This window comes from Rattus norvegicus, chromosome 3, assembly GCF_021556685.1.
Source record: "Rattus norvegicus strain SHRSP/BbbUtx chromosome 3, alternate assembly SHRSP_T2T, whole genome shotgun sequence".
Taxonomy (NCBI): domain Eukaryota; kingdom Metazoa; phylum Chordata; class Mammalia; order Rodentia; family Muridae; genus Rattus; species Rattus norvegicus.
The window spans coordinates 169,388,589-169,414,531 of record NC_141536.1 but is presented as its reverse complement, the minus strand read 5'-3'; the positions used below and the strand labels follow the sequence as shown (position 1 = coordinate 169,414,531).

General features: G+C 49.7%; 1 protein-coding gene and 1 long non-coding RNA gene across 4 annotated transcripts in view; one reads left to right on the top strand and one right to left on the bottom strand.

Moving 5' to 3' along the window:
• Nucleotides 1-18,720: 18,720 nt before the first annotated feature.
• On the bottom strand, nucleotides 18,721-21,073 carry LOC120101834 (uncharacterized). Its single transcript, XR_015684911.1, has 3 exons — nucleotides 20,933-21,073; nucleotides 20,624-20,712; nucleotides 18,721-19,997 (listed from the first exon to the last, which is right to left on the bottom strand). It is a non-coding gene; the product is annotated as an uncharacterized LOC120101834 (long non-coding RNA).
• Nucleotides 21,074-25,390: 4,317 nt separating this feature from the next.
• Nucleotides 25,391-25,943, top strand: part of Zbtb46 (zinc finger and BTB domain containing 46) — a 70,280-nt gene continuing 69,727 nt past the window's right edge. For 2 of the 3 annotated variants that reach the window (NM_001107808.2, NM_001434154.1), the window contains 1 exon segment: nucleotides 25,391-25,586. The gene's annotated coding sequence lies outside the window, so the exon portion shown is untranslated. 3 annotated transcript variants of the gene reach the window in all.

Here is a 25,943-nt window from a genome sequence, read left to right as displayed (position 1 = left end):
AAACACACCAGAAGAGGGCATCAGATAGATACCATTATGGATGGTTGTGAGCCACCATGTGGTTGCTGGGAACTGAACTCAGGACCTCTGGAAGAGCAGTCAGTGCTCTTAACCACAGAGCCATCTCTCTAGCCCTATTAGTCAGGGTTTCTATTCCTGCACAAACATCATGACCAAGAAGCAAGTTGGGGAGGAAAGGACTTTTTAAGTTTACTCATCCACATTGCTGTTCATTACCAAAAGAAGTCAGGACTAGAACTCAAGCAGATCAGAAAGAGGAGCTGATGCAGAGGCCATGGAGGGGTGCTTCTTACTGGCTTGCTTCCCCTGGCTTGCTCAGCTTGCTTTCTTATAGAACCAAGAACTACCAGCCCAGGGATAGCACCAATCACAGTGGGCCCTCCCACCCTTGATCACTAATTGAGAAAATGCCTTACAGTTGGATCTCATGGAGGCATTTCCTCAAGGGAGGCTCCTTTCTGGGATAACTCCAGCTTGTGTCAAGTTGACACACAAAACCAGCCAGGGCAGTGTCTCCTCACAGCAGTGATTTGGAGGATCTATTTCCCACCCCATCCCAGACACAAACAAAACCCCTAATGTCCACTTAAAGTTGAACAAAACTGTGTCTCTGTGTGGGTATGGGTGTGTCTGTGTGTGTTTATATATTTGAGATGGGGTCTCACTGTGTGGTTCAGACTGGTCTGTCTCAGCTATGAGTGCTGGAATTCTAGTGTGGTCCCCATGACTTTTTACAGTGGTACAGAGTATATACGATATTTGCTAAAATACATGAGGTAGTTAAAACTTTGTTGTGAAAATAGGCTCTCTGTTCAGTGGTTTTGCCCAGCTATTGGCTGATATAAGTGTTCTAAGTGTACTTAAAATAGGTTGGACCAAGCTATGGTTGTTGGGTGTACTAAATATATTTTTATTAAATGTATTTGTTTGTGTGTGTGTGTGTGTGTGTGTGTGTGTGTGTGTGTGTGTGTGAGAGAGAGAGAGAGAGAGAGAGAGAGAGGATGCACATGCTACTCCATACATGCCAGGGATTGGAACTCAGATTGTTAAGCTTGGCTGTATGCACCAGTACCTTATGAGCCTCCTTGCCAGCCCTTAAATGCATTATTAATCAAAATCAATGTTTGTTTTACAAGGCAGGTATGGTGGTGATTCATGCCTTCAATTCCAGCACTCGGGAGGCAGAGTCAGGTGGATCTCTGGGTTAGAGGCCACCCTGATCTATAGAGTAAGTTCCAGAACATCCAAGGTTACAAAGGGAAATATGGTTTCAAAAAACAAAACAAAATGTTTTATTTTATATGAGTGTTTTGCCTTTATGTATGTATGTATGCATGCATGCTATGTGTATACCTGATACCCATAGATGTCAGAAGAAGGCATTGAGTCCCTTGGAACTGGAGTTACAGATGGCAGATGGTTGTCAGCCACCATGTGGTTGCTGGGAACATACTCTGAATCCTCTGCTGCTGAGCCATCTCCCTCTAGCTACCATTAAATACTTCTTTCTTGAGACAGGGTCACACTACAGTCATTGGCAGTCTTAGACCTGGCTGGCCTCCAACTCACACAGTGGTGCAGTGGTGTTCACCTGTGTTCTAAGACTTAGGAGACTGAGACAGGAGGATTGCTAAAAGTTTAAGATCAGCCTGGTCTACATGGGGAGTTCTAGGCCAGCCAGGAAAATACAGGAGACCCTTGCCCCACCTCTCCCCTCAAAAAGAAAAGAAAAAAGAAAAAAGAATGTTTACAACATATATGTATGTAATAGCATGGATCACCATCATAAGTCAAAGGATATCTGTGTTTTAAAATTGCTTATCTGGGGGCTGCAGAGCTAGCTCAGCCGTTAAGAGCACTGACAGCTCTCCTAGAGGTCCTGAGTTCAATTCTCAGCAACCACATGGTGGCTCACAGCCATCTTTAATGGGATCCAATGCCCTCTTCTGGAGTGTCTGAAGACAGTGACAGTGTACCATCATATATAAAATAAATAGAGCTGGGGCTGGGGATTTAGCTCAGTGGTAGAGCGCTTACCTAGGAAGCGCAAGGCCCTGGGTTCAGTCCCCAGCTCCGAAAAAAAGAACCAAAAAAAAAAATAAATAAATAAAATAAAATAAATAGAGCTAAAAAAATGTTTATCTGGAGTTTCTTTTTTTTTTGGGGGGGGGGGGGGAGTTGGTTTTTTGAGACAGAGTTTCTCTGTGTAGCCCTGGCAGTCCTGGAACTCATTCTGTAGACCAGGCTGGCCTCAAACTCAAGAGAGCCACTTGTCTCTGCTTCCACTAAAGGCCTACGCCAATCAAGGTTTGTTTTTCTAAATTTGGCAGTTCTGCCCCAGATGCATATGCACCCAGCTCCAAGACCCAGATTCCAGTTTGGTTTCTCTGTTCACTGGTCAGATCTGAGGACTAGGGCGTGTCTTATGGTTCGTCAACCTCCTTTCCTGAGATCCTGGGTTACAGCAGTCCTAGAAAGAGCCCACTGGGCACCCCACCTTTCGTCAAGTGGTTAAAAGTGTCCTGAAGATATTTGTGGTCCTTACACTCCTGAAATGGCCACTTCTGGCCCTGTAGGGAAAGAAAGTAGTTTAGGGATGGAGGTGAAAACTTTAAGGAAGATGGGCCATTCACTCTCCAGAAACTTCTCAACTGATGTTGCCTGCCCTGAGGACCAAGGCACCAGGCTCATTTTGTGTGAGACATAGGAGTGAGTTCTATAGCAAGAAAGAGTGAATGCCCCTGCCTCCTCAGCCAGCAACTGGTGAAGAAGATTCTTTGAGGATAAGGAAGCTGCAGATAAAGTGGCCTCAGTGGCACTGAAAGACAGTCTGCACGCATGGCCTTTTGTTTACTACTGGAGGCAGTCTCCCAGCTTGATCTGCTCTGAGACTTTTGGAAACAGAGAATAGTCTTCAGCCAAGCCCACCTGCCCTTAGTTTGCCCCTGTAAAAGAAGGAAGTGATTGGGAGAGCCAGAGACCAGATTTTGAGGGGCAGAGGTCAGTGAACTGGAGCCACTAGTCCCCAGGGACTCTTCGTGTGTGTCTGGTCTGGTCCTTGACCCCACCAGTCCACAGGAGCCTAAGTGCCCCAGAACCACCAGCTCTGTCCAGAGAGGAAAGCATGTGACAAGAAGGGAGCTGTCCTCTACTGAAGAGCCCCTTAGACTGGACCAGCTGCAACAGCACAAACTGGCAGGGAGCAGGGTCCTTTTGCCTTCAGCCCCCTCTGTTTACAACAGAGTTACAGGGTGGGGATGGGGGATGGGACTCTGTGTCCTGGCTTATCAGTTTATAGAGGAATCCTTGCCACCCACTCCTTCCAAGGAGACATCTGAGTACTCACCATACCCCCACACTCCACCCCCACTGGGGCCTGCTAGTCCAGGACATCCCCCTCCCCCCACTGAAGCAGTGCTTCCTCTCTGGCCAGTTCTGTTCACCTCCCTAGAGGCTCTTGATTTATGTTGTTGAGTCTGAAAAGCTAACCTTGGAGAAGGAAAGGAAAGAGAGAAAACCAGTCCTAGAGGCCAGAGGGGCTGGAGCCAGGATCAGAGTCCCTTGGAAGAGGATATTTAGTGCAGCGCTAGCTGACCACAGCAGCACCCTGGCTTTGGAAAAGCTGAAGCTGCCTTCAGGAAAAGCAGCTGAGTTTGCATAAATGCCTCTGCTCAGGAAATGGGGTGCAGGGAAGGTGGGGGTGGTTTGGAGTCCAAGGACAGGAGGGGACTCTTCCTGGCGGATACGGGGTCAAAAGAAGGGGCGGAAATGGCCAAGACAGCTGCTGAACATCTGGAGTCACAGAGAATTAATTATCAAGCGCCCTCAAGGACAGTGGGGTGGGTGGGGAGCTCTCTCCTTCCTGGCTCCTTGAAGAGCTGCCCCATTGTCTCCCTTTGGCCTGGGATGAAGGACCCAGAGGGCTCTAACATCCATTCCGGGGTGATAAAGCCCTTCTGAACTTTCGGTCATAGTGAACGCCTGTAAGAACAGAGGACACACCCTTTAGGCCAGATATCTTGTACATGAAGAGGAAGTGGTGAGGTCCAAATCCCTGAAGGGGAGACTTACTAATCCTTACCCAGTATTGCTGCTGGTACCCCTATACCTGGCCTGAGGGAATAGACCCGTGTCAGGCCCTTGACAGTGGTGAGAAGAAGGGCATGCTGCTTCTCATAGGTCTCTGGGTGGGATCAGATGTAGTCAGAGTTCTCTTTCCTGAGCAGGGTGCAATCTACACCCTTTCTGTAGACTGTGAGAGTGAACAGTTTCTCCACGGGGACTGATCCTGGCTCTCACCTATACTTTGAAGGGTCATTGTTTGGTCAGGGAGTAGTCTCACTTCTCATTTGGGAATCTCAAAACAGAGGCCTTAGCTATTCTACTATGGAAATATCCAGGTTTTGATGTAAAGCGAGTATTTATTATTGTTAACCAAAATTTAACATTCTAATTCAGTCCACCAGACAGGGGTGTTCTTTCTATCCCTCTGTTTGAAATTCCCAGTTAGACACTTGGTCTGTCCTTTCTCTATAAACATGTATCCATACAAGCCCTGTCCCCACCCCTTTTCTCTTCTGAAAGGATTTCATACATCCAAGATTGGTCCACATCTTCCTGTGTAGTTGAAGATAACCTCGAACATTTGACAGCCTTGCTTCTACCTCCCAAGTGCTGGGATTATAGGTTATAGATGGGTATCTCCATACTGTTTGTGAATCGAGGAGCAAACTCAGAGTATTCTGCATAGTAAGCAAGCATTCCACCACATGAGCCACACCTATAGCCTCTTAGTTTGTTATTTCTGTTTTTAGGAGTAAATCCGACATACACTGTAGCTTGCTTTTCTTGACAACATATTATGTGCTTCACTGCTGCGGCAGCAAGCTCTCTAAAACTGTCTTGGGCGTTCTGCTAATGTGTCAGGTATCCCCAACCATCTCCTACAGCTTTCCCCTCAGCAAAAATGGCTGTACCATGCACAAGCAAATTGTTTCCCCTTGCTTCCACGTGCCATGTGATTTGTTCAAATGCTTTTGCAGAAGTTCCTTTCAACTGGCGAGTCTTTCCCACTCTGGAAGAGAACTTGTATCTGAAAGCTCTACACCACCTAGGGGAGCTCTGAGCTTTTACTGTGCATCCATTCTGTGTGTATAGATTTCATGACCACTGTCATGACCACTGACTAGAACAGCAGCAAAAGCCATTCTGCTCTGTCAGTCAGAAACCCATTGGGAATCCTTCTCCTATAGAGAACCTGGGTACCCTCCTGGTGATCAGATAGAAACTATGGTCTGGACTTAAGGCCATGAGCCTGGGTCTTGGATAAAGCTAGGCTGAGTGTGGATGAAAGGTGGGTGACTGCCTTTTTTTTCTTCTTTTGTACTTTTTTTTTTTTTGGTTTGATTTAATTGCAGTGATTGATTGATTGATTTTGTGTGTGTGTGTGTGTGTGTGTGTGTGTGTGTGTGTGTGTGTGTGTTGGAGGGCAGGTTAAAAGACAATTTGTATGAGTTAGTTCTCTCTCAGGTCATCGGGCTTATTAGCAAGCACCTTTATCCGCTGAGCCATGTCACTGGCCTGGCTCACTGACTTAGCTATTTGGCCACTGGGGACCTAAAATCCAATAACAGAGGCTGGAAAAGAATCCAGCCAAGAAGATTCCAAAAAGAGACTTGCAAGGGGACTCAACTCCATGGAGGGTGCCAAGATCCTCACTGTGAAAAACCTATCCTCATGTTTCCTGGCCTCTTGAGAGGAACTATAAGAAAACTGGAGGGCGGTGAGGCTTTATAAGTTGCTACAGAAGGCATAGTCCATGCCAAGCCCATGGAGAACTGAGGCATGACCTGAGGATCCTGGTCAGGGTCCTGTCACCTTTCACTAAGCCTGTCACTCTAGAGAGCTCTAATGGTAGAAAGTGGGGACTTGACAGGGAGATTGAAGTCAGCCTGCTCTGTAGTCATTCCTTGCCCTGGAAACTCACTGAAAAGTAAGACAGCTGTGCTTCGGAGCGTGGTCTGGAGCTGAACCCACTCTGTACCCAGGTAGCGTTGGCAGAGGCAAAGTGCTTTCTGGTTCAGTTGTGGGCCTTGTGCCCTCCTGCCTTAGACTTGCAACCTGAACCTCCCTGAATGCTAGACTGAAAGCTAGCTTCTGCTGATAAGTGAGCATTCAGGACTTTGAACCCAAAGGTGACCCCAGTCTGGGGAGTATATGGTCTTATAGCCATCTGAGCCCCCGGGGGGAGGGGAGGAGGAAGCCAGCTCAGAGCCAAGTGTCTCTTGAAATGTAGACAGGTCTTGGTTAGGCAGAGCCATCACAGACCCGCATCTGTGTCCTACATGATAGAGAAAAGACTATGACCAGGGAGGGCCTCTATCGCCCTCTGGCACATGGTTGGGGGAGGGGGCTCACCTACCCAGCTTGCTTTGAGCTGATCTAGGTTATGGCCCTCGCGGCTTCTTCTAAGTCACTTGCACAGATTAAAAATGGCAACTGTCCCGGAGCTGATCCCGGGGGACCCTGAAACCTGTCCCATCCCCCCAGGCACTCTCTGTTCTCAGCATTAGCCCCAGACTAGGACAGCTGCTCTAGGGCTACAACTCCCTCCATCCCATCCACCCAGACCCCAGGTAGGGTCAAGCCCAGCACAGCCTGGATGGTAGAGGCCAGGATCTCAGAGCAAACCCAGACAGACAGACCTTCTACTTTCCTCTCTTCCTCTCCTCTATGGGACCTACCTACCATGTGTAGGAGACTAGAAAAGGGAACAGATAGAAGGAACAAGGGAGGGGGAAGGAGATTGGCCTGGAGGGTACACACACCTTGGTTCCTGTGGTTTCTGTATCTGGGACTTCAGGGTTGAGCCACCCACATGTACACACATCACATGTCCCAGGAGTCACCTGGTCCAACACAGGATCTGTGGGCTGAGAAAATGTCTGGGTCTTTGCCCTGAACCTACCAAGGGCAGGCAGTGAGGCAGAAAGGATGAAAGACAGAGGAGAAGCTCTGATGTTTACCACCACAGCTCTGGGGATAGGCACAGACCACAAGGCCGTCTAATTTCACCGCTTTGAAACTGCTCTGAGCTGGGTCCAAACAGGGTGCATGTGCCTGTCCAGATCTTCCAGCTGCCCAGAGTGACCATAAGGCCCCAAGAAACTTTTGAAGTGCTAGAATGAGGATACAGGAAGTGGGTGGCATCCCACCCAGGCCCTGAGTCCACCCTTCTCAAGACAAGTAACCTTGGCAGTGGACTTGGAGTCCAGCTCTGAAGCCAGACCCCTTGCACTTCCCAGGTGTATCTGGGTATGAGGACCAGGGGAAAGGGAGCCCGCCTGCCATCCCTGGCCTAATCCCACCTCCAATTTATTTTTCTCAGGTTCCAATAGGGGCAGCAGTAGGTCAGAATATCAGTCCCTTTCTCTCAACTGAAAATACCAGGCCTTGGCCTTAGGAAACCCCCAGAGTGGGAGGTAGAAAGGAAGAAGAGCAAAGGAAGGGAGGCTTCTCAGGAAATGCCTGGGTGCTCTGACTACACTAGCAGAGACTCTTGGTCGTTGGCTCAGCCCTTGGAAAGTCCCAGGCAGGGCCTGTGGACCTGGGTGGGGATAGTGGCAGCAAGGCAGCAGGAGTTCCTTACACAGGCATCAGATGCCAGGGTGGGTTTCCTCTTCTGCCTGGCTGGGTTTCTGCCATGGACATCGTCAGGGCAAGGGAAGGTATCTTTTGGTTGTCATTCTTTCCTTCTGGCAATAATGATCTGGTGCCTCCTCCCCCATCCTTGTCTTCTTCACTTACACCTTCACCGGCCGGAAAACAGTTTATTCAGCTGATATTTTAATTATTGAGACAGGTCTCACAAAGTCCAGGTTATCTCAGACTTGATACGTAGCCAAAGGTGACCTTGAACCACTAATCTTTCTGCTCTGTTTCCCCGGGGAGATGACTTGTATGTACCGCTGTACCTGTATACCAGCAGATGCTTACAAAGAAAGGCCCAAGCAAGGGTTTGACCCGAAACGAGACTACACAGAACAGGAACTGAGACTGCTTGCAGGAATTGATCTTCAGGGAATGAACCCGAGAGCCCCAAGGTTGAGGGAAGTTGGGTATTTTGGAGGTATGAGAACAAGGCCAGTGGGTTGTAGAGTCCTGGGATGAGGGTAGAAAGATAGGCAAGACTTGCAGACCAGGGCACAGAGCTTGAAAGGAAGCTGCCACTAAAGGTACCAGACTTGGTTGTATTTCAAAAAGGTAATCGACCTTCTTTCTCTGTATGAACTGGTCTGATTTAACTAGCTTCAGGTTTAAAATATTTTGAAGAATGTATCCACAGCTGAGCATACAATTTATTTATGTTGTTTTAGTTGTCTAAAGATTAAAGTCTATGGTTAGGGGATGGATGAATCTCAGTGGTGAAGTACTTGCCTACCTAAAAAGATATGTTAAAGTTCTATGCATTTTTGTTTAGTTTGTTTTTGATTATGTATAGCCCTAAGTGACCCAGAACTTGCTATGTAAACCTGTCCGGTCTCGAATTCACAGAGACTTGCCTGCCTCTGCAAAGCCTACATTTTATACAAGGAATTTAAGCATCTGATATTGGTACCTATGGGACTCCTAGACATTCCCTCTTACTGCCCTAGGAACAAATGCACAGATCTAGTGGAGAATCTGGTAGTTAATGCTGAGAGAGAATCAAAAAGGCACGAGAAGGTTTAAGACTGGGCAATCAAGAGATGTGATTCTGGATTGGAGATGCACTTCAGCTGTAGAGTGCTTGTCAATCCCAGGGTTCGATACTTAGCAACTTAGCACTGCTAAGAACTGAATATGGTGGCATATGCCTTTCATCCTAGCACTTAGAAAGTAGAGACAGGATGATCTGAAAATTAAGGTTATCTTCAGAAGTTTGAGGGCAATCTAGTCTTTATGAGATCCAGCCTTAAAAAAATTTTTTATGCATGGTTTCTCTGTATAGCTCTGGCTGTTTGGGAACTATCTCTGTAGACCAGGCCAACTTCAAACTCAGACATCCACCTACCAAATGCTGCCTCCTGAGTACTGGAATTAAAGGAAAGCACCACCATCACCCAGCTGTAAAAAGCAAAAAAAAACAACAAAATTTAGGACAGTAGACATAGCTTAGTGATTAAGAGCCCTGGCTACTTCTCCAGAGGACCCAGAATCAGTTTCCAGAACCCACAAGTTGGTTCACAACTATCTGTAACTCCAGAGGAATCCAACGCCATTTTCTGTCTTCTTGGGAGTCAAAGCATGCACATGGTGAACAGACATACACTCAGGCAAAACGTGTACATGCTAAATAAAAATAAATCTAAAACTTGATTTTGGTTTTGTTTGTTTGGTTTTTGTTGTTGTTGTTGTTTATTTTTGAGACAAGGTCTTATGTAGTTTGGCTGTTCTGGAACTGACTCTGTATATCAGGCTGGTCTCAAACTAACAGAGAGATGTCTGCCTTGGTCTCAGCCTCCCAAGTACTAGGATTAAAAGTGTGTGCCGCTATGCCTGGCTTAGGAAAAGTTTTTAAAAAGTCTAAATACAGAAAAACGTAAGTCTTCTGGAAAGGTGGAATGGTTTATTCATGGTGCCACAGGCTTCTGAGGTTGATGTCTCGAAATCTGCACTGGCTTAGGTACTGGCCTAAGTGCTCAGATGGACACTAAAGGAAGACCAAAGTTCAAATGCTTCTGGTATTTTCAGGGAGTAGCTCTTAACAAGATCAAACTGGCTAAGGAAGCAGCTAAAAACTACAGAAGCATATCTGTAGAAAGCAGGACAATGTGCTGCTTTGGGGTGAACATGCTAGACATCGAGAAAGTAAAAATGGTTGTTTTGTGACAATAGTTCTCAAAGATCTTAATGTTGGGACCCTTTAATTCAGTTTCTCATTGTGGTGATCCCCAATCATAAAATTATTCTCTATAAATGTAAGTATCTGATATACAGGATATCTGATATGTGACCTTGTGATAGGGTTGTTCAACCCCCAAAGGGGTTTCAACCCACAGGTTGAGTGAGGGCTGTTACTCTAAGGTGTGACCCAAGTGTGAGTGGGAGGAAGTAAAGAGGGTGGGGGCTCACAGGATATCTCTTAGGTTAATTTAAGATTACCTCCTGGCATCTCCAAGGAGAGAAAAAATGGTGTGAGTCCTTCACCACCACTTCTAACATTGTTCACAGCCACTGCTATTTTCACCTGCCCCATTCATGTTGTCAATATCATCTTTATTGCTTCCACCTCCATTGATAAAACCAAAACCCACCATTAATTCACTCACTCACCACTCATTCCTTCATTCCTTCATTCATCCAAGAATACTCTCTTGGTCAAGAGTTATGCTTTATGGTTCAATTCTCTGCTCATATCAGTGAGAATGCTGGCTGGTTTTTTTGGTTTTGGGGGTTTTATGTTTGTTTGTTTGTTGTCTTGTCAATTTGACACAAGCCAGGGTCATCTGGGAAGAGGGAACTTCAATTAAGAAAATGCCTTCATCAGATTAACCTGTAGGCAAGTCTGAAGGGCATTCTCTTGGTGAGTGGCTGATCATGGAGAAGCCAGTTCCCTGTAGGCAATGCCACCTCTTAGGCCAGTAGTCTAGGGTTGTATTACAAAGCACAGGGAACCGGGTATGGTAGTGCACATCTTCTACCCCGGTACTTGATTGACAGAGGCAGGAGGATCTCTGTTAGTTTGAAGTCAGCCCTGTTTACATCGTAAGTTTGAGGCTAGTTAGCATTGCACAATGAGACACTGTCTTGGAAAAAAAAGAGAGAGAGAAAAGAGGAAAGAAGGAAAGATTGAGTAAACCAGGAAGCAGTATTCCTCCATGACTTCTGTTTCAGTTCCCTCCCTTCAGGCTCCTGCCTTGAGTTTCTAACTTCTGTTCATGGCAGACTGTAAACTGTAAGATGAAATAAAGTGCTTCTTCCCCAAGTTGATCAAAGACAGAAACCAAGACAACGAGAGAAGGGAGATCTCTACCTTTAAGGATCTACAATTGATGTGGGAAGACAAAAACAAATATACAGAAAGATTTAGGATACAACCCTACACTCTCTCTCTTTTTTTTTTGAAGATTTATTCATTTATTATATATGAGTACACTGTAGCTGTCTTCAGACACACCAGAAGAGGGCATCGGATTCCATTATAGATGGTTGTGAGCCACCATGTGGCTGCTGGGACTTGAACTCAGGACCTCTGGAAGAGTAGTCGGGTGCTCTTAACCGCTGAGCCATCTTTCCAGCCCCTCTCTCTTTTTCTTTAAAGATTTATTTGTTTTATATAAGTACACTGTCCCTTAAGACATACCAGAAGAGAGTATCAGATTCCATTATAGATAATTGTGAGCCACCATGTGGCTGCTGGGACTTGAACTCAGGACCTCTGGAAGAGCAGTCAGGGCTCGCTCTTAACCACTGAGCCATCTCCCTAGGCTCAATATTTTTAAACCATGTAAAAAAAATTGCAAGAGAAACCATGAGAAGAGGAAGGCTGATTGGGAGCAGCCTTACCCATCCCAACAATCTGGAGTGGGGGTGGGGACTCTTTTCCTTCCTATGTTTCCCCTCCTACATGTAGAGTGTCTGCCATGCATGAACCCTAAGGAGTAGAGACCCTGGGTCACCTGGTGATCATCGTAGTAAGAGGATCAGGTGACTCCAGACTTGAGCTCTATGTCAAAGTGCTGACAGGTGCCATTTCCCTCTCTGGGTTAGGTCAGGCACACAGAGATGCTCATAGATAGCAAGTAGTTGCCTTGACAGGTGTGAAGGATAGCTTGGAGTCTAGTAGGGGAGAGAAACTTTCTCAGACTCTGATACCACAGAGAGACCATCACGGATCCTGTTAGGGGATGGGGCTTTCGTGAGTCCTGGTAGGGGAGTTGGTTCTCTCAGGTCCCAGTAGGGAAATAGGGCTCCCACAGGTCCTGGTAGGGCCAGTGTAGTGAAGCAAAATTTCTATATGGTGTCCTCTACCTCCTCCAAGGTGCACTGTCTCCTAGGCTAGGGTTCAAATTCCTAGGTTAGGGTCAGCCTGTCTTGGCTCCTGGAGTGAGTGTGGGAGAAAGTACCCCATGGCTTTCAACCCCCACTGGATTGCACTTGCCTGGCCTTCTTCCAAGGGCAGTGAGCTTGCCCTGAGTAGATAGATCTAGATGTAAATCCAGTTAGGCAGACGTGACCAGCTGGGCCCTGGTTTCTCTCACACATTTGTGATGCCACTTTCAGGAATGGTGCCTGGGGGGTGTGTATGTCAGTGATTGTATTTTTCCTGGACATGTGGGCAGCTCCACAACTGAACTGGCTTGAGTCCAGAGGCAGCTCAGCAGCTGGGGTATCCCTTTGCCATCCATCCTTTCACTCTCAGAGCTCTGGCCTGGCTACCGAGGCACTATTAGTTAGCCCTGGGCCCCAGTGACCTTTTCCCCTATGGCCTTGACAGGGTCTGGGAACCTCCGGTCTGGCGTCCTGTGTCTTGCCAAAAGGATGTCCTGTCCACCCCCATCTCCCCACCCTTCTTATTCCTCCCAGGAGCTGCCCAGGGGTGGAGATGGGGGTGAGAGGGTGGAGGGGAATTGGAGTCCTGCATCCAGAGCCCCCATTTCTCCTGCTGCCTCTTCTGTCTGGACTTGGTGAAGAGGGTGGGGCCCCCAGCTCAGCCTCTGGGCATGGAGACCAGACTCCAGTTCTCTCCTAGGTCAGACAGAGCCGGTCAGTGAAGCAAAGGCTAGGAGTAGGGGAACAGGAGCAGGGCGAAGGGAGGAAACAGGGAGAGACGTTACCTTTACCCTTCCAGCTAGTCCTGAGTTTCCTGAGCATGAGGGTTTTGGAGAATGCTTTTGAGCTCAGCTCAGTTCAGCTCAGATTCCTGGGAACCCTGATTCTTGTGGGAAGAGTGATTCAGAAGATGGTCCCAGAGTGGGGAGAGTGTTGTGAATCCTGGAGTATCCCTATTGGGTTAGTATTTGTGGAGAAAAACAAATTGGGCCAAGCAGTGTGCCCTCCTTTACTTCAAGTTAGTCAGCTCTGGGCACTTGTGCTTGTGCTTCTGTCTTCCCGTGCTTTGTTTCTTTATTTGTGAGTGTGTGTGTGTGTGTGTGTGTGTGTGTGTGTGTGTGTGTGTGTGTGTGTTATATGAGAGAGAGAGAAAGAGAGAGAGAATAAATATTAATTTGGGTACTGTAAATGTGTTCATTTGATGTGTGTCTCAAGTGCTTTCCTGAACCTCAGATCTGTGTGGCCTCCTAGATCTGTGGTTGTGAATGGAATACCAATTCTTCTGTAAGGTCAAGAATGACCAGTGATCCTAGCATGCCTGGACCTCTGGAGGGTGGGAGCTAGACAGAAACTGCTAGGCCTTTTCTCCTGGGCCCTCCCTACTGGGCTTGGTCCACCTTCTACTCTGGCAGCTCAGCCAAGTTAAAAATAGCCCCTGGGCCTCTGGAAGCGGAAGGGGTAGAGGCTGCCGAGATCAGACCAAGAGGGAGGAGGGAGGAGGCAACCTCTTGTGGGTGAGGTGAGGCAGTTCCCTTGTCTCGGGGCCAGTCAGTGTTCCGGGCCGATTGCCCACATTAGTGAGGTGGGCTCCACATCTGCTGGCCCATCCACAGTTAAGATCCTTCCATCTTAGACAGGGGTGTGGGAGGCTGTTCATGAGCCTTGCCCAGCAAGGCAGAGACATCCTTGGTGGCCAGCCTCGTCAGCCAGGCCCTGCTCCAAGCCACAACTCCTCCTAACACCCTTTTGCTCCCTGAGTTTGTTCACTCTCTGAGGGCCCTGTGAATTCCCTGAAGGGAGAAAGGTAGCTTCAAGAGCTGACCTAGACAGGATGTGGAACAAGCAGTCCTCAGGGACACATCCCTCCCTCTGGGAAGGTCTGTGGAGGGGTTTTTTGACCATGCCCCCGTGATATGTAGCTTACATATCATATGCCTACAGGAGAGTGTGCATATTCCACAGATATAGCTTGATAAGCTGACGACATCTTGTTCAGCACCCATAACAGGATGGTGCTTTCAGTCTGTGTTTTTGTCTGTGTCATGGATGTGGTCTGGTGAACCTATGCATGTGTGACTGTGGACACATCTCTTCACCTGTGACTGTGGACATATCTCTTCACCTGCACAGGCCTCAGGTCCCTCTGGGCATCTGATGGGGCTGCTGTGGTCTTTCCCCTGATGATGCCGCCACTGGCAGAGATTTCAGGGACTGTGCCCCCTCCCCCTGAGGCTTTTGACCTCCAAAGTGTGGACTGGTTTGTCTTTGTGGTCTAGAGTCTCCCAAGGAGAAGATGTCTGTCCTCCAAGAGGAATGGCGGATTGTATGTCCCTCTTTACTGGGCTAGGCACACCCAAAGAGGCGCCTGTTCTGGAATACACACCCAGCCTTCCTTCCTCAGGAAAACCTGTGGTCTGATAAGGCCTCCAGCCTCCACCCCGGCACCAGGACCCCCGGGAGAGGAGGAAATGGAGCCTGCCACCTGGGGCTGGGGTCAGGGAGCCTGGTTGTTGGTGTTCTACCCTGGTAGAAGGGCATAGTATTTCCCATGACTCTGGGAAAAGAGAACTCTGATGAACTACACCATGTGGGCTTGGGGCTGTGAAGCAGAGGGGTACCAAGTAAGATAGAACGTCTGCTTGCATGTGGTGCTTAACCAAAGGCAGAGCCCTGCTTTCCCCTAAGGCCTTTACAAAGGCTCCAGACCCTTCCAGCCCCCAATATGGGGTTTCCTTGGACACGAGCCCATCCTGGTGTGGACTTGAGGGTGGCAAAATGCCCAGGGGAGAAAACCCTCAAGATCTTGCTCTCTGCTATATATCCTCATATCTTACCAGGACGCAGGTAAGTCTGGGTTTACAATACAGCTTCCACCAAAGGTCTCCCAGCCACAGCCTCCCAGTAGTAACCAGGATGACTTTGAGTTCAATTTTGTTTGTTTTGAGACCAGGGTTTCTCTGTGTAACCCTGGCTATCCTGAACTCACTCTGTAGACCAGGCTAGTCTCGAACTCAGAGATCCATCTGTCTCTGCCTCTTGAGTGCTGGGCATGGGCCACCATGCCTGGCTTGAGCTCAAATCTTAACAGGGAGAAAACATCTGTCGGCTATCTAAGACCGAAAACACCCTACAAAATCTCACTCTATTCTCAACATCTCTTCCCCAGTTTTCTTAGCCCTCAGCCATCTGTACTGTATGGTTTCAACTCTCCTTTGATAATGATGCTAAAAGATGAGAAAGATTGGCAGGTCAGCCTTCAGATATTGACCATAACCGCTTAGCACCTTGGGGAGTGACTCCAGCTTTGGCCAGGATGGCTGCAGAGCATTGGGGACCTTAGGAACCAGGAGAGGGAAGTGAGCAAGGTACCAAGGGATGCTGGACAGGACTTTATCTTGGTGGCTAGGAACCAGGTTTAGGGTATTTGCTGGGACAACTGAGAGTCATCAAGGGGCAGGAGCAAGAAAAACCTTTGGGGGTTGAGGTGATCATAGAGGTAGGAACCCTAGATTGTGAATGGGTTGGCGTTGGGGCTGGTACGGGGAGGGATTGGAGAAGGGTACAGCTGGTCTGGTAGACAGAGAATGCGCTGGGAACCTCTTATGTCTAAAGTTGGGTGCCCAGGTAGGAACCATGTTCTTTACAGTGCAGAAGACTGGTAGTGAGTCTATCTGAGCAGGCCTGGGGAGGTGGTGTTCTGAAGGAAGGAATGGCCTTTTACCTTCATTTTCAGGTGTTTTCTGCTGCCTTCAGATCCTAGATTCTGAGCTGTGGGAACCTCCTGGGTTACAGAAGCTTCAGCCTAGAACTCTGCAGCAGGGGAGATGAGACAGGAGTGGCTTTGTCTCACATGGCCACAGCAGGAGGTCATCCTGCTGAGGGCTTTTTGTTTGTTAATTTATTTTTGTTTATATGTATATGTGTGTGTACGTGTGTCTGCCTGTGTCTGCCACCACTTGAGTTCCGGTATCCGAGGAGGCCAGAAGAGGAGATGGGATCTCCTGGAGCTGGAGGTAACAGCTGTGAACCAGCTGATATGTGTGCTGGGAACTGAACTCTGATCCTCTGTAAAAGCAGGAAGTGTTCTTAACTATTAGGTTATCTCTGTAGCCACAAATGAAAAAAAATATTTTTAAACAGGACCTCACTCTGTAGCTTTTTTGCTCTGGAACTTTCTATGTGGACCAGTCTGACTCGGCTGAACTCACAGAGATCCTCCTTTCTCTACCTCTGCCTCATGAATGCTGGGATTAAAGATGTGTGCCTATGTCCAGGTCTTTTGATAGGGATCCTGAAGGGCATTCGTTGTGGTGGGACAATGCTTCAGGCCATGCTGCAGTCTGGACCAGGGCCCTACTGTTCCATCCTGTTGGGGCAGGATGTGGAGACTCAATAGGGGCAAAAATGATCCAAAGACAGTGCTCTACCCTATACCCCGAATAACCACCTCTGAAAACATCAGTTGGGAAGAGGGAGAAGGAGTCATAGGTTACCTAACTGCCACTGCTGCCTCTGACCCCAATTCTCAGCCTCCCATGGAGTTCAGTGACCAATTGCAGTGGATTGTTTCCTCTTAAACTTGTTCCTTCTGACCTGCAGCCCTGTTTTCTCTCCTTGAAGCCTGGCCTGCAGCACCTGTTACATGTCTACATCTGCACCTCCTTGGCTTCCAGTTCCAAGTACAGTCAGTTGTCACCTATTGCCACATAGAAAGACAAGTACTTCCTCTAGTTTCCCCCTTACCTCTTACCTCTGCTTAACCCAAGTACACATCAGTCCTACACTGGAAACATTGCTCTTACTAGTGTGATATAAATCGTGTCTATCTCTTGTTCGAAAATCTCAGAGGTGTTCTACAGGAACCCCATCCTGGTTATAGTTGGAACCTGGTTCATCCTACACGGTCCTAGTGGGCCATGGGACTTCATCACAGCTATCAAATGCTCACTTGTGGCTCAGTCCACTGAGGAAACTCCCTGCTCGGCTTGAGCAGAGGACTCCCAGTCCTCATCCACCCAAGTAGAAAGTGCTCACAATCCTCAAATCTCTGAAGAGATGTATGTCACACTGTTCTGCGACTAAGTTCATGGATTTGTCTGCTTCTAGGAATGAGGCCCCTTAAGGCCATTTGAATGGCCGAGGTCTGGATTGGAGTTGGTATTGGGTACATAGAGACAGGTAAGTGCACTGTGTGTATATAGCCTGTCAGGGATCTGTGAACAATCGTCCAGGAGGCTGGAAGTTGGGAGGAGCAGCTTGGGCTACACAGTGAGTTCTAAGCCAGCCTGGGTTACAAGTGAGACCCTGTAACAAAACAAAACAAACAGACAAACCAACCACATAGGTCTAAGCAGTAATACCCTATCTCAGAAAAAGGAGGAGGAGGAGGGCGGAAGAGGAGGAAGAGAAGGAAGAGGAGGGGAGGAAGATGAGGAGGAGGGACAAAAAAAAAAAAAGGTGAAAGTGTAGGTAAAGGCCCATAACACTTACTGGAGATGGCAGGACAGATCAATATTGACCCAGACCACTATCCTGAGAAAAGAGACATTGCACATACTCAGTGCCAATATAGATAAAATAATTAAGGTCGTACCTCGCTTATTTATTTGTTTGTTTGTTTGTTTACTTATTAATTTTTGACAGGGTCTCACTTGTGTAAACCTGGATGGCTTGGAACTCGGGAACTATGTCTCCCGAGTGCTGAGATTAATGGTGTACACCATTTTCTTTGTATTTTTAAAAAAATTAACAAAAGGGTTTTTATGATTAGCTAGGCGGGGAGGCTATAGCTTGTGCAATGCACAAGGCATTAGTTTGGTCCTCAGTGCCTTCTCTATGTATACACACATGTGTAGGCGAACTCTGCCTACTTTGTGGGTTCTTTTCTTCTTCCACCCTTCTCCACCACATTCTCCACCCTTTCAGCACCCCTAAACACTAGATAGGAGAGGGGAAAAAGGACAGAGGGGAAATCTGATGACGTTATCCTTAGACTACTTCCTGCTGATTATGGACATTGAGTTCTCTGGGGCAGGTCTAATCTTCGCTGTCAGTGTTTCTTTGCTCACAACTATATAACAAAACTGCAAACAACAGCAACCAATGGCTACTAACCAACAACCACACTGTCTCTCCCGGCCCTAGCATTTATATACCCTCTCAACTCTGGGAGTTCCCAGAATTCCAAATGTCACACAATTGCTGAAGCTATCTGCAGCTTGCAGGATCACGCTCCTGCTAGAGCACAAGGCAAACCTAGTCGGTTGCTCTTGGACAGTCTGAAGCAGCCCCATATCCCACACCTGAGATTAAGATGAAACTGTATTCCCGTAATATTTTTGTGTTTTTCAAAGAAACAAAAACAAAAATCACTACTACATGCTTATCTACATACAAAATTTGCATGTAGACAGATGTTTGTAACTGAGTTGTTGTTTTTTTTTTTTTTTTTTTCGGAGCTGGGGACCGAACCCAGGGCCTTGCGCTTCCTAGGTAAGCGCTCTACCTCTGAGCTAAATCCCCAGCCCCGTTTTTGTTTTTTTTTTGTTTTTTTTTTGTTTTTTTTTTGTTTTTTAACAAAGACAGTCTCATATCATTTACTGTCACATGATAACATAGAGGCAGTTGTGAACCACCAGAAACCAAACCACTGGGAGCCAAGAGTTCCTTAGGAGCTGTCCACCTTCTATTTTATTTTGTTTTATTTATTTTTTTGTCTCTTACTGGGATCTGGGCTTCTAATTAGGACAAGACAGGATAGACCATTAGGATAGACAACTAGCTTCAGGGGTCTGTTTGTCTTTCTCTCTCTGGAACTGGGCTTATATACACACAAGAGCCACCACACCTCAGCTCTTTATATGGGTGCTGGGAATTGAACTCAGGACCTCTGGGAGAGCAGTCAGTGCTCTTAACCACTGAGCCATCTCTCCAGCCCTGAAATACTAACTCTTATAACTGGAAATGGAGACCTTGGCTGAGATATATTGTAAGTGACCACTCAGAGCTCAATCCTAGAACTCATGGGAACTATTTTTGTTATCATTTGGTTTTGTTTCTCTTCCTCCTTTCAGGAAAAAAAAATGAACTTTTACTTTGTAATAACTTTACATTTCAGAAAAGTTGCATGTGGTGCACCACAGAGAATTCCTTGTGTGACCTCTCAAGGCTCCAAGTTTCTCTAAAGTCATCTGGCATTTCCACACACCTTTGGGAGCACCAGGAAGCCCTGGTTGACACATCTCTTCACTGAAGCGAGGCTTTCTTTGGACCTTCCCACTCAGTCCCCAACGTCCTCCTCTACCCCATGGTACCAGCGGGGCCTAGAGATCTCACAGCTCACATTTGTGTAGGCTGAGACAACTTCTCAGGATTCCTTTGTTTCTCGTGACCTTCAGTTTTAAGCTCTCTGGCCAGGCGTTGAGCAGACGGTACTGCAAGTAGAATCTTCGGGGTCTGATCACTTTCTGATCACTAAGGTAATGAGTTTTAGGAAAGGTTCTCAAGGACATGAGGTGCCCTCTTGTCAGCTTAGAGGTACCTGACATCCACAAGATTACTCCTAGTATGGGGGGACCTACCAAGAACACTCACAAAACTCTTACCTTTCCGCTTTCTTTCTGTTTTCATTTTCTTATGGATTCATTTTTAAATTATGTGTATCTGTGTTTGGGCTTATACATGTGAGTGCAGGTACCTACAGGAGCTGGAAGTGGGTGCTGGAATCCCTGGGGCTGGAGTTGTAGGCAGTTGGAAGCCACCCATCCTAGGTGCAGGGAACTAAACTTGGGTCCTCTGCAGGAGCAGTAACTGCTGGGCCATCCCCTCAGGCTCCATCTGGTTCTCCTGGTAGGAGGAAGAGACTGCATCTCAAAAAGCAGGACAGGGCCTCATTCCGCAGGTCTCTGTGGGCCGTGGTCGCTGTTCCCTTTCTGTTCCGGGCCCTAGCTCAGAAGGAAGGGCCAGGTGAATCTAGGAAAGTAACTCATTACATGGGGGAGAAGTTGGACACATTGTAGGTACTCAGAGTATGCTGCCCTTTCCTTCCTTCTAGGACCAGCCTGACACAACAGGTTTTCTTCCTGTGGCATGTCTCAGGCAGGGAGGCTTGGGAACTCCCAGACGGGATACCAAGCAGAGCCAGGTGTCCCTTTTCATCTGTGGTGCTATCTGCACAGCTATCGCCAGTCTGTGCAATGTGAGCCTGAAGGCTGCAGCCTCTGGGGAGCAGTGGCTTTAAAGCCCCTATTGCCTGTTCTGAGCTACTGAGATGGAATTACAGCCCTAGAATGCACCGGTGAGGGCAACAGTGTCTCCCTCCCCAGAGCCTGGTGAAGACCCCCAGGTACCTCTGTGTGCCCTGGGGTAGCCAAGGTTGCAACCTGTCAAGTAGGTTTAGGGAAAGACTGACTACAAGGGCTTCTGAGTGTGATTGGAAAATATCCCCTTATAGAAGTGAAATGTCACAGAGACTACTGGGTAAAGGTAGAGAAGGCGCTTGGGAAGACGGAAGGGGAAAGAAGACCATAGCAGGGACCTAGAGAAATGGCAATTTGTGTGGAAATTTTACCTTAGAGACAGTACAATACAGTAGAGGTGTGTGCCCAGCTGAGACTGAGGAACAGGGTTTTGCTTAGACTGTGGAAGGCTGGTGGGCACCTGTGGGTAAGGTGGGAGCAGATGAGTTTCTAACCTCTCCCAGGACCTTCCCAGGGCTGGTGGCTGGGAAAAACTACTTAAGAAACTTTCAGAGGAAAGGACTATGACAGGGTCTAGCTCCACTGCCTAGTGAAGTTTGCCTACCTATTTGTTTCTGACTAGGCACTGTGGCTATTTCCCGCCCTGTGGTAGATCTAGCCCAAAGGTCTGGCTGACCTACCCTCTGCTTCTGCTATGTTCTTTCCCAGTCTCTTCTCCTTGGTCCACTGAGGCCTGCCCCCAACCTATTCTCTTGGTCTTGAACTCAGGACCTCTCCTTCCCCCTAGCCCACACTTAGCCAGGCACACAGCAGGTGTGGCTTCGCTCCTTCTAGTGTGGTTGGAGATACAAGGAACTCTGGAATGCTAAACCCTGGCCCTGTAGCTGGTAGGTGGAAGGCAAGGCTTAGAGAGCAAGGGGCTGCCAGTTGGCTATAGCCCTTTGGAAGAACGGTTGGGGGTGAGGGAGCACTTGGAATGGAGAAGGGGCGACAGTTGGCAATAGCAGCTGGAGTGGCAGTTGGTGCTTGGCAGGGGCACAAGCCTGGAGGACAGTTGGGGTGGGGCAGCCAGGATTGGCTTGTAGCCCCTGGCCCTGGAGCAGCTCTGGAGGACAGTCTTGCAGAGGCCTGGACAGGAGGGCAGGTCCAGATGGCTCTAGACCTGGCCAAGCTGTGCCCAGGAAGTCCCTCCTGTAGCCATGGATTGGTCTTTGCTGCAGACTCAGGCAGGGCTTCAGCTCCGCTCTGGGATCAGAATGATGTGTGGTGGGAGGTTCCCTGAGCAGCCCAAATATCCTCAGCTTACAGCAGTAGCCTTTCTTCCCTCCTGCTCTTGGCCTCTCTAGACAGGGACTTCCAGCAGAGTCCTGGAGAGGGCTGGGACAGGTTCTGGGTGGTTTCTGGGAGAGGGCAGGACTCCCAGGGCTGTTGCCATGGGGACGACTGAGCAACACCACTGGCTGGAGGATAAACAGACAGTGTCTCTGACCAGTGACTGAGACAAAGACAGCCACAGAAAACCCAGCTGGGGGTGGATGAGGAAACGCTGCCTTGGGAGAAGGTGCCTAGCAATGACAGGGTAGGTGGGTGCTCCCTCTACTAGATATGTAAAGATATTTGCTGTTCTGGAATTTTCTTTTCCAAAGCTCCTCCCAAGCTATTTCTTACAAAGCAGACCCTGAGGCTAAATGCAAGTAAGTCCCTGATTTCTCTATTGTTTCACAGTAATGAGCCTGAGGTTGGACCCCTTACTGCTCCTTTACCCCTTGAAAGCCACTGGGTGTGTTGGTGGAGGGCTGGTTGTTGGGAAAGCAAGTGGCATGGGGGGGGTCCCTAAGGTTTACAGAGGATGGTGGGCTTGGTCAGCCACATGGCACTCTTAGTGGCCCTCAAGGTGGTGTTCCAGGTACCTAGGGTAGAAGGGGGGCACATTCTGAGGGGCTTTTTAATCAGGATGCACATTCATGGCCTGATCAGCTTCTGCACCCTTTTCTGGCTCCCAGAATGTCTGGCTTGTTGCTGCTAATTCCCGTAGGGTCTCCTGACATGCTCATACAGGTAGTTGGGGGTGACTTTTTCGTTGTTATTGTTTTTCAAGATGGGGTTTTATTAAATGACCCTGGTTGGTTTGGATCTCTCTGTCTCTCTGTCTCTTAGACTAGTTTGTCCTTAAATTCAGAGAGATCCACCTGCTTCTGCTTCCCAAGTACTGGTATTAAAAATGTATGTCACCCACACCTGGCTTGACTTTCTTTAGAAAAATTTTGTGTATGTGTGTGCATATGTACAGCCAGCTGCCCACTGAGGATAGATGAGGGTGTTAGATCCTCTAGAACTGGAGTTACAGGCAGTTGTGAGCTACCCATCCATTGGGAATATTGAGTGAGAAACAAACTTGGGTCCTCTGCAAGAGCAGCAAGTGAACAATCTTTTTTGGTTGTTTTTTGTTTTTGAGACAGGGTTTCTTTGCATAACCTTGGCTGTCCTGGAACTAGTTCTATATAGACCAAGCTGGCTTTGAACACAGAGATCTGCCTGCCCCTGCCTCCTGAGTGCTGGAATTAAAGGCACGAACACTCTTCTAAAACACTGAACTGTCTCTCCAGCCCCTGGGGTTGTCTATGGAATGGCCCCAATGGGTAGCATGGACCATGTGGCTGCAGGGTCCTGGCCAACTGTCTCTTTACATGTCTACTTCTCACTGCTGATGGCAGGGATCATGTCCATCTTCAGGGCACCTTGACAGTCCCCGACAATGGATGCTGAATGCCGTGGTCAGAGTACAACTGAGGCCAACCTATCTGTCTGTCCTTGTGAGCCATCTCTAGGGCAGGTCACTTGGTTTTGAGTTCCTGAGCCATTCTGGTTACACAGACAACAAAGCAAACACATCAAGGTGCCTGGGCCAACTCAGCCATGAACTAACTTCCTTACCCTCGGGTCTGTCAAGAGGTTCCAGCTACTGCTGTTTTGGTTTTTAAACAATTATGGGGCTTTTTAGCTTGAAGAACAGTGATGGAATGAAGATAAGGTGTCTTTGTCTCCTCTTCATGGGGCTATTCTTGACTCTCTCTACAACATATATTGTCTTCATGTCTAGGCCTTGTGCCCTGCTGTTGGCTTTTGCAGAGGAGAAGACAGAGAGGGATCTTGGTCTAGTTACTGGCAGTCCTGCTGGGGTGGAGGTGCAAGGGTGTGTGTACGTGTGTTGGAGAAAGGGGGTATCTGCTCATTTCTGAGCTCACAAAGACTTCCTATGAATAGCCCTTCTGGCATATGGGGTGGGCCTGTTAGTGTTAGACACCAGGTTTATAGGGGCTCCCTGAGCAATGACTGAGCCCCATTGTGTTCACAGGCAAGGCTCTACTACTGCTCCCAAATTCTGCATGGAAAACAGACATGGCAGCATATCATCTACACGAATCTCTTTGAAGGATGCTTTGGATGCCTAGTTACCTTGAGAAAAACTGGGGCTCTTTCTGAGGGACAGTGACCTTAGAGGTTTCCACATGCTTCCTTTCCTTCATGGGCTGCATCAGAAAACAAATTGAGGAAGGGGAATGACTATCTACAGACAATGCCCTTTGTCCCTTCAAAGGGAGGTTTACACAGCTGGACCCTCCTGGAGGTCAGAAACAGTATATCAGCTGAACTATGCCAGCCATACTTCTCCAAGGATAGAACACAGAGGTGGGCAGAAGTAAGTTGTGGGGGATTCACTTCAGACCAGATGTGCCAAAAGGGTCCTCCAGCAGAAAACCTGAGACTAGGGGCACCTGAGCCACTAGTGCAGCATAGATGCTTGCCTAGAGGCTTGATGAGTGGTTGGCAGGGCATGTGCACAGCCATCTCCTGGAGCCCACGAACAGTGAGTGAGTATCCCAGGTTTCATCTTTGGCTGGCAGACGTCTGCTTACTCTTGTTCACTCAAGGAGAATCCCCTCTGGCCAGTCCTCCCACTGCTGCCTGTGAATGCCTCCTCACACAACATGAGAAATCCTCCACCAGAGCGGGAGCCTCCCACCTCCCGAGGAATTCCGCTGGTGCCTGCCCCTCCTTGAGGCAGGCCGCGGACAGCCCAGGGCGCCTCGCGATTGGTTGGCCCAACCCCGGCTCAACTCCTCTATGCCCCTGGCCATCTACAGGCTCACCCCCCTTCCCGCTGCTGCGCCTGGGATGTACCGTGGTGGCCTTTAACCCTTACGCAGACCAGCCGGGACTGCCCGCTCCAGGTTCTGCTCCTCAACCGATCGAAGACACTGGAGGGAAGAAGGACGTAAGGGCCTCACTGCACCACTGGGGGCGGGGTGAAGAGACCTATCCGTGGCTATACCAAAATCGAGATGCCATCACTGGCTGGGAGCTGCGGGCCAAGTCAGGGTGGCGAGTGCCACTTTTCTGAGCCCCACACCCTCACCGGCAGTTGGATGACAAGACCGACGTGCGGCAGCCAATGCTCCTAGTTGGTCATATATGAGTCCCGCTTGCAGACATCGCCACGTGGCCCGCTTCCCAACGCTCTCCTCTCTGCGAGAGCGCCCAGGTCCCCGGATGGCGGGGGTGAAGACTGACCAGCCCCTTCTGGGCACCGCGCCCCTAGAGCGCGTTTTCTCCGCTCAGCGCGCCTGGAAGTCGCTAAGTTTGGGAGACGCGCTTTCCGCGACGGCTCTGCGGGGCTCGGGGGACAGCCGTGACCCAGTCTCGTGCGTCCCCAGGGACAGTGCACAGACATCGCGGGGTGCGCCTACCCGACCCTGCTGCGGTGAACTTGCCCAGCCCACCTCTCCCATCAGGTGGTCTCTGGTTGTGAGACTCGTGGGGCGCGAGCGTCGACCCACGGACCCCATTCCTTGCCACTCGCAAGCCCATGGGAGGGGGTTTCCCACAATGCCCAGCGAGCTCCAGCCCGCACTTCCGCTGTCCAGCCCCGCGGGAGGGGGGCGGTGGGCCGCCGGTGCTCCCGCGGCCACTCGGCCCCGGCCAGCCCGCTGCGCCCAGCCGCCGGAGCGGGGGGCGGGGCCGGCAGGCGGGGGCGGGGGCGGGACTGGGGCGGTGGCCGAGGCCAGGGCGCAGTGCGGGCCAATCAGCGGCGGCCGGGCGCGCGCCGGGGGCGGGGTCAGGGTCCGCGGGCGGGGCGCGTGGGGGCCGCGGGGCTGGAGCAGCGCGGGGGCGCGCGCCGGCCTGACGGACGGACGAACGGACCGGCGGGCGGACCAAGCCACCGGAGCGAGCGCGCAGCTCGGACCCTCCCGGACGCAGCTCTCGCCAGTGGCCGCGCGATCACCGGTCCGCGGCCACGGCGCCAGCCCGCGCCCGCGCCCCATGGGGTCACAGGTAAGCTGCGCCGGCTCATTGTCCGCGCGGCCGGGCTGGCGCACCACGCCGGGGCCGGGGCTAAAGCCCTGGCGGGAGCCGGAACCGGGTCCGGGGCGGGAGCTGGGCAGCTGCAGCCCTGGTGGCTGTGTCCCGGGCGCGCCCCCGCCCTGCCACTGGCCCCCCGTCCCGCCTCGCGGGGGCGCCCTCCTGGGGGCGATGGCGCCCGGGGACTACGCGGCCGGAGACCCAGGCCCGCGGGGCCACGGCCCGAGTGGCGTGGGCGGGGCGGCGCGGCAGGTCCCTGCGGGGTTGAGCGTAGAGGCGGCCGCGGCGCGGGGCTTCCCGGCCCCTTGGCACCTTCGGCAGCCACTGCGG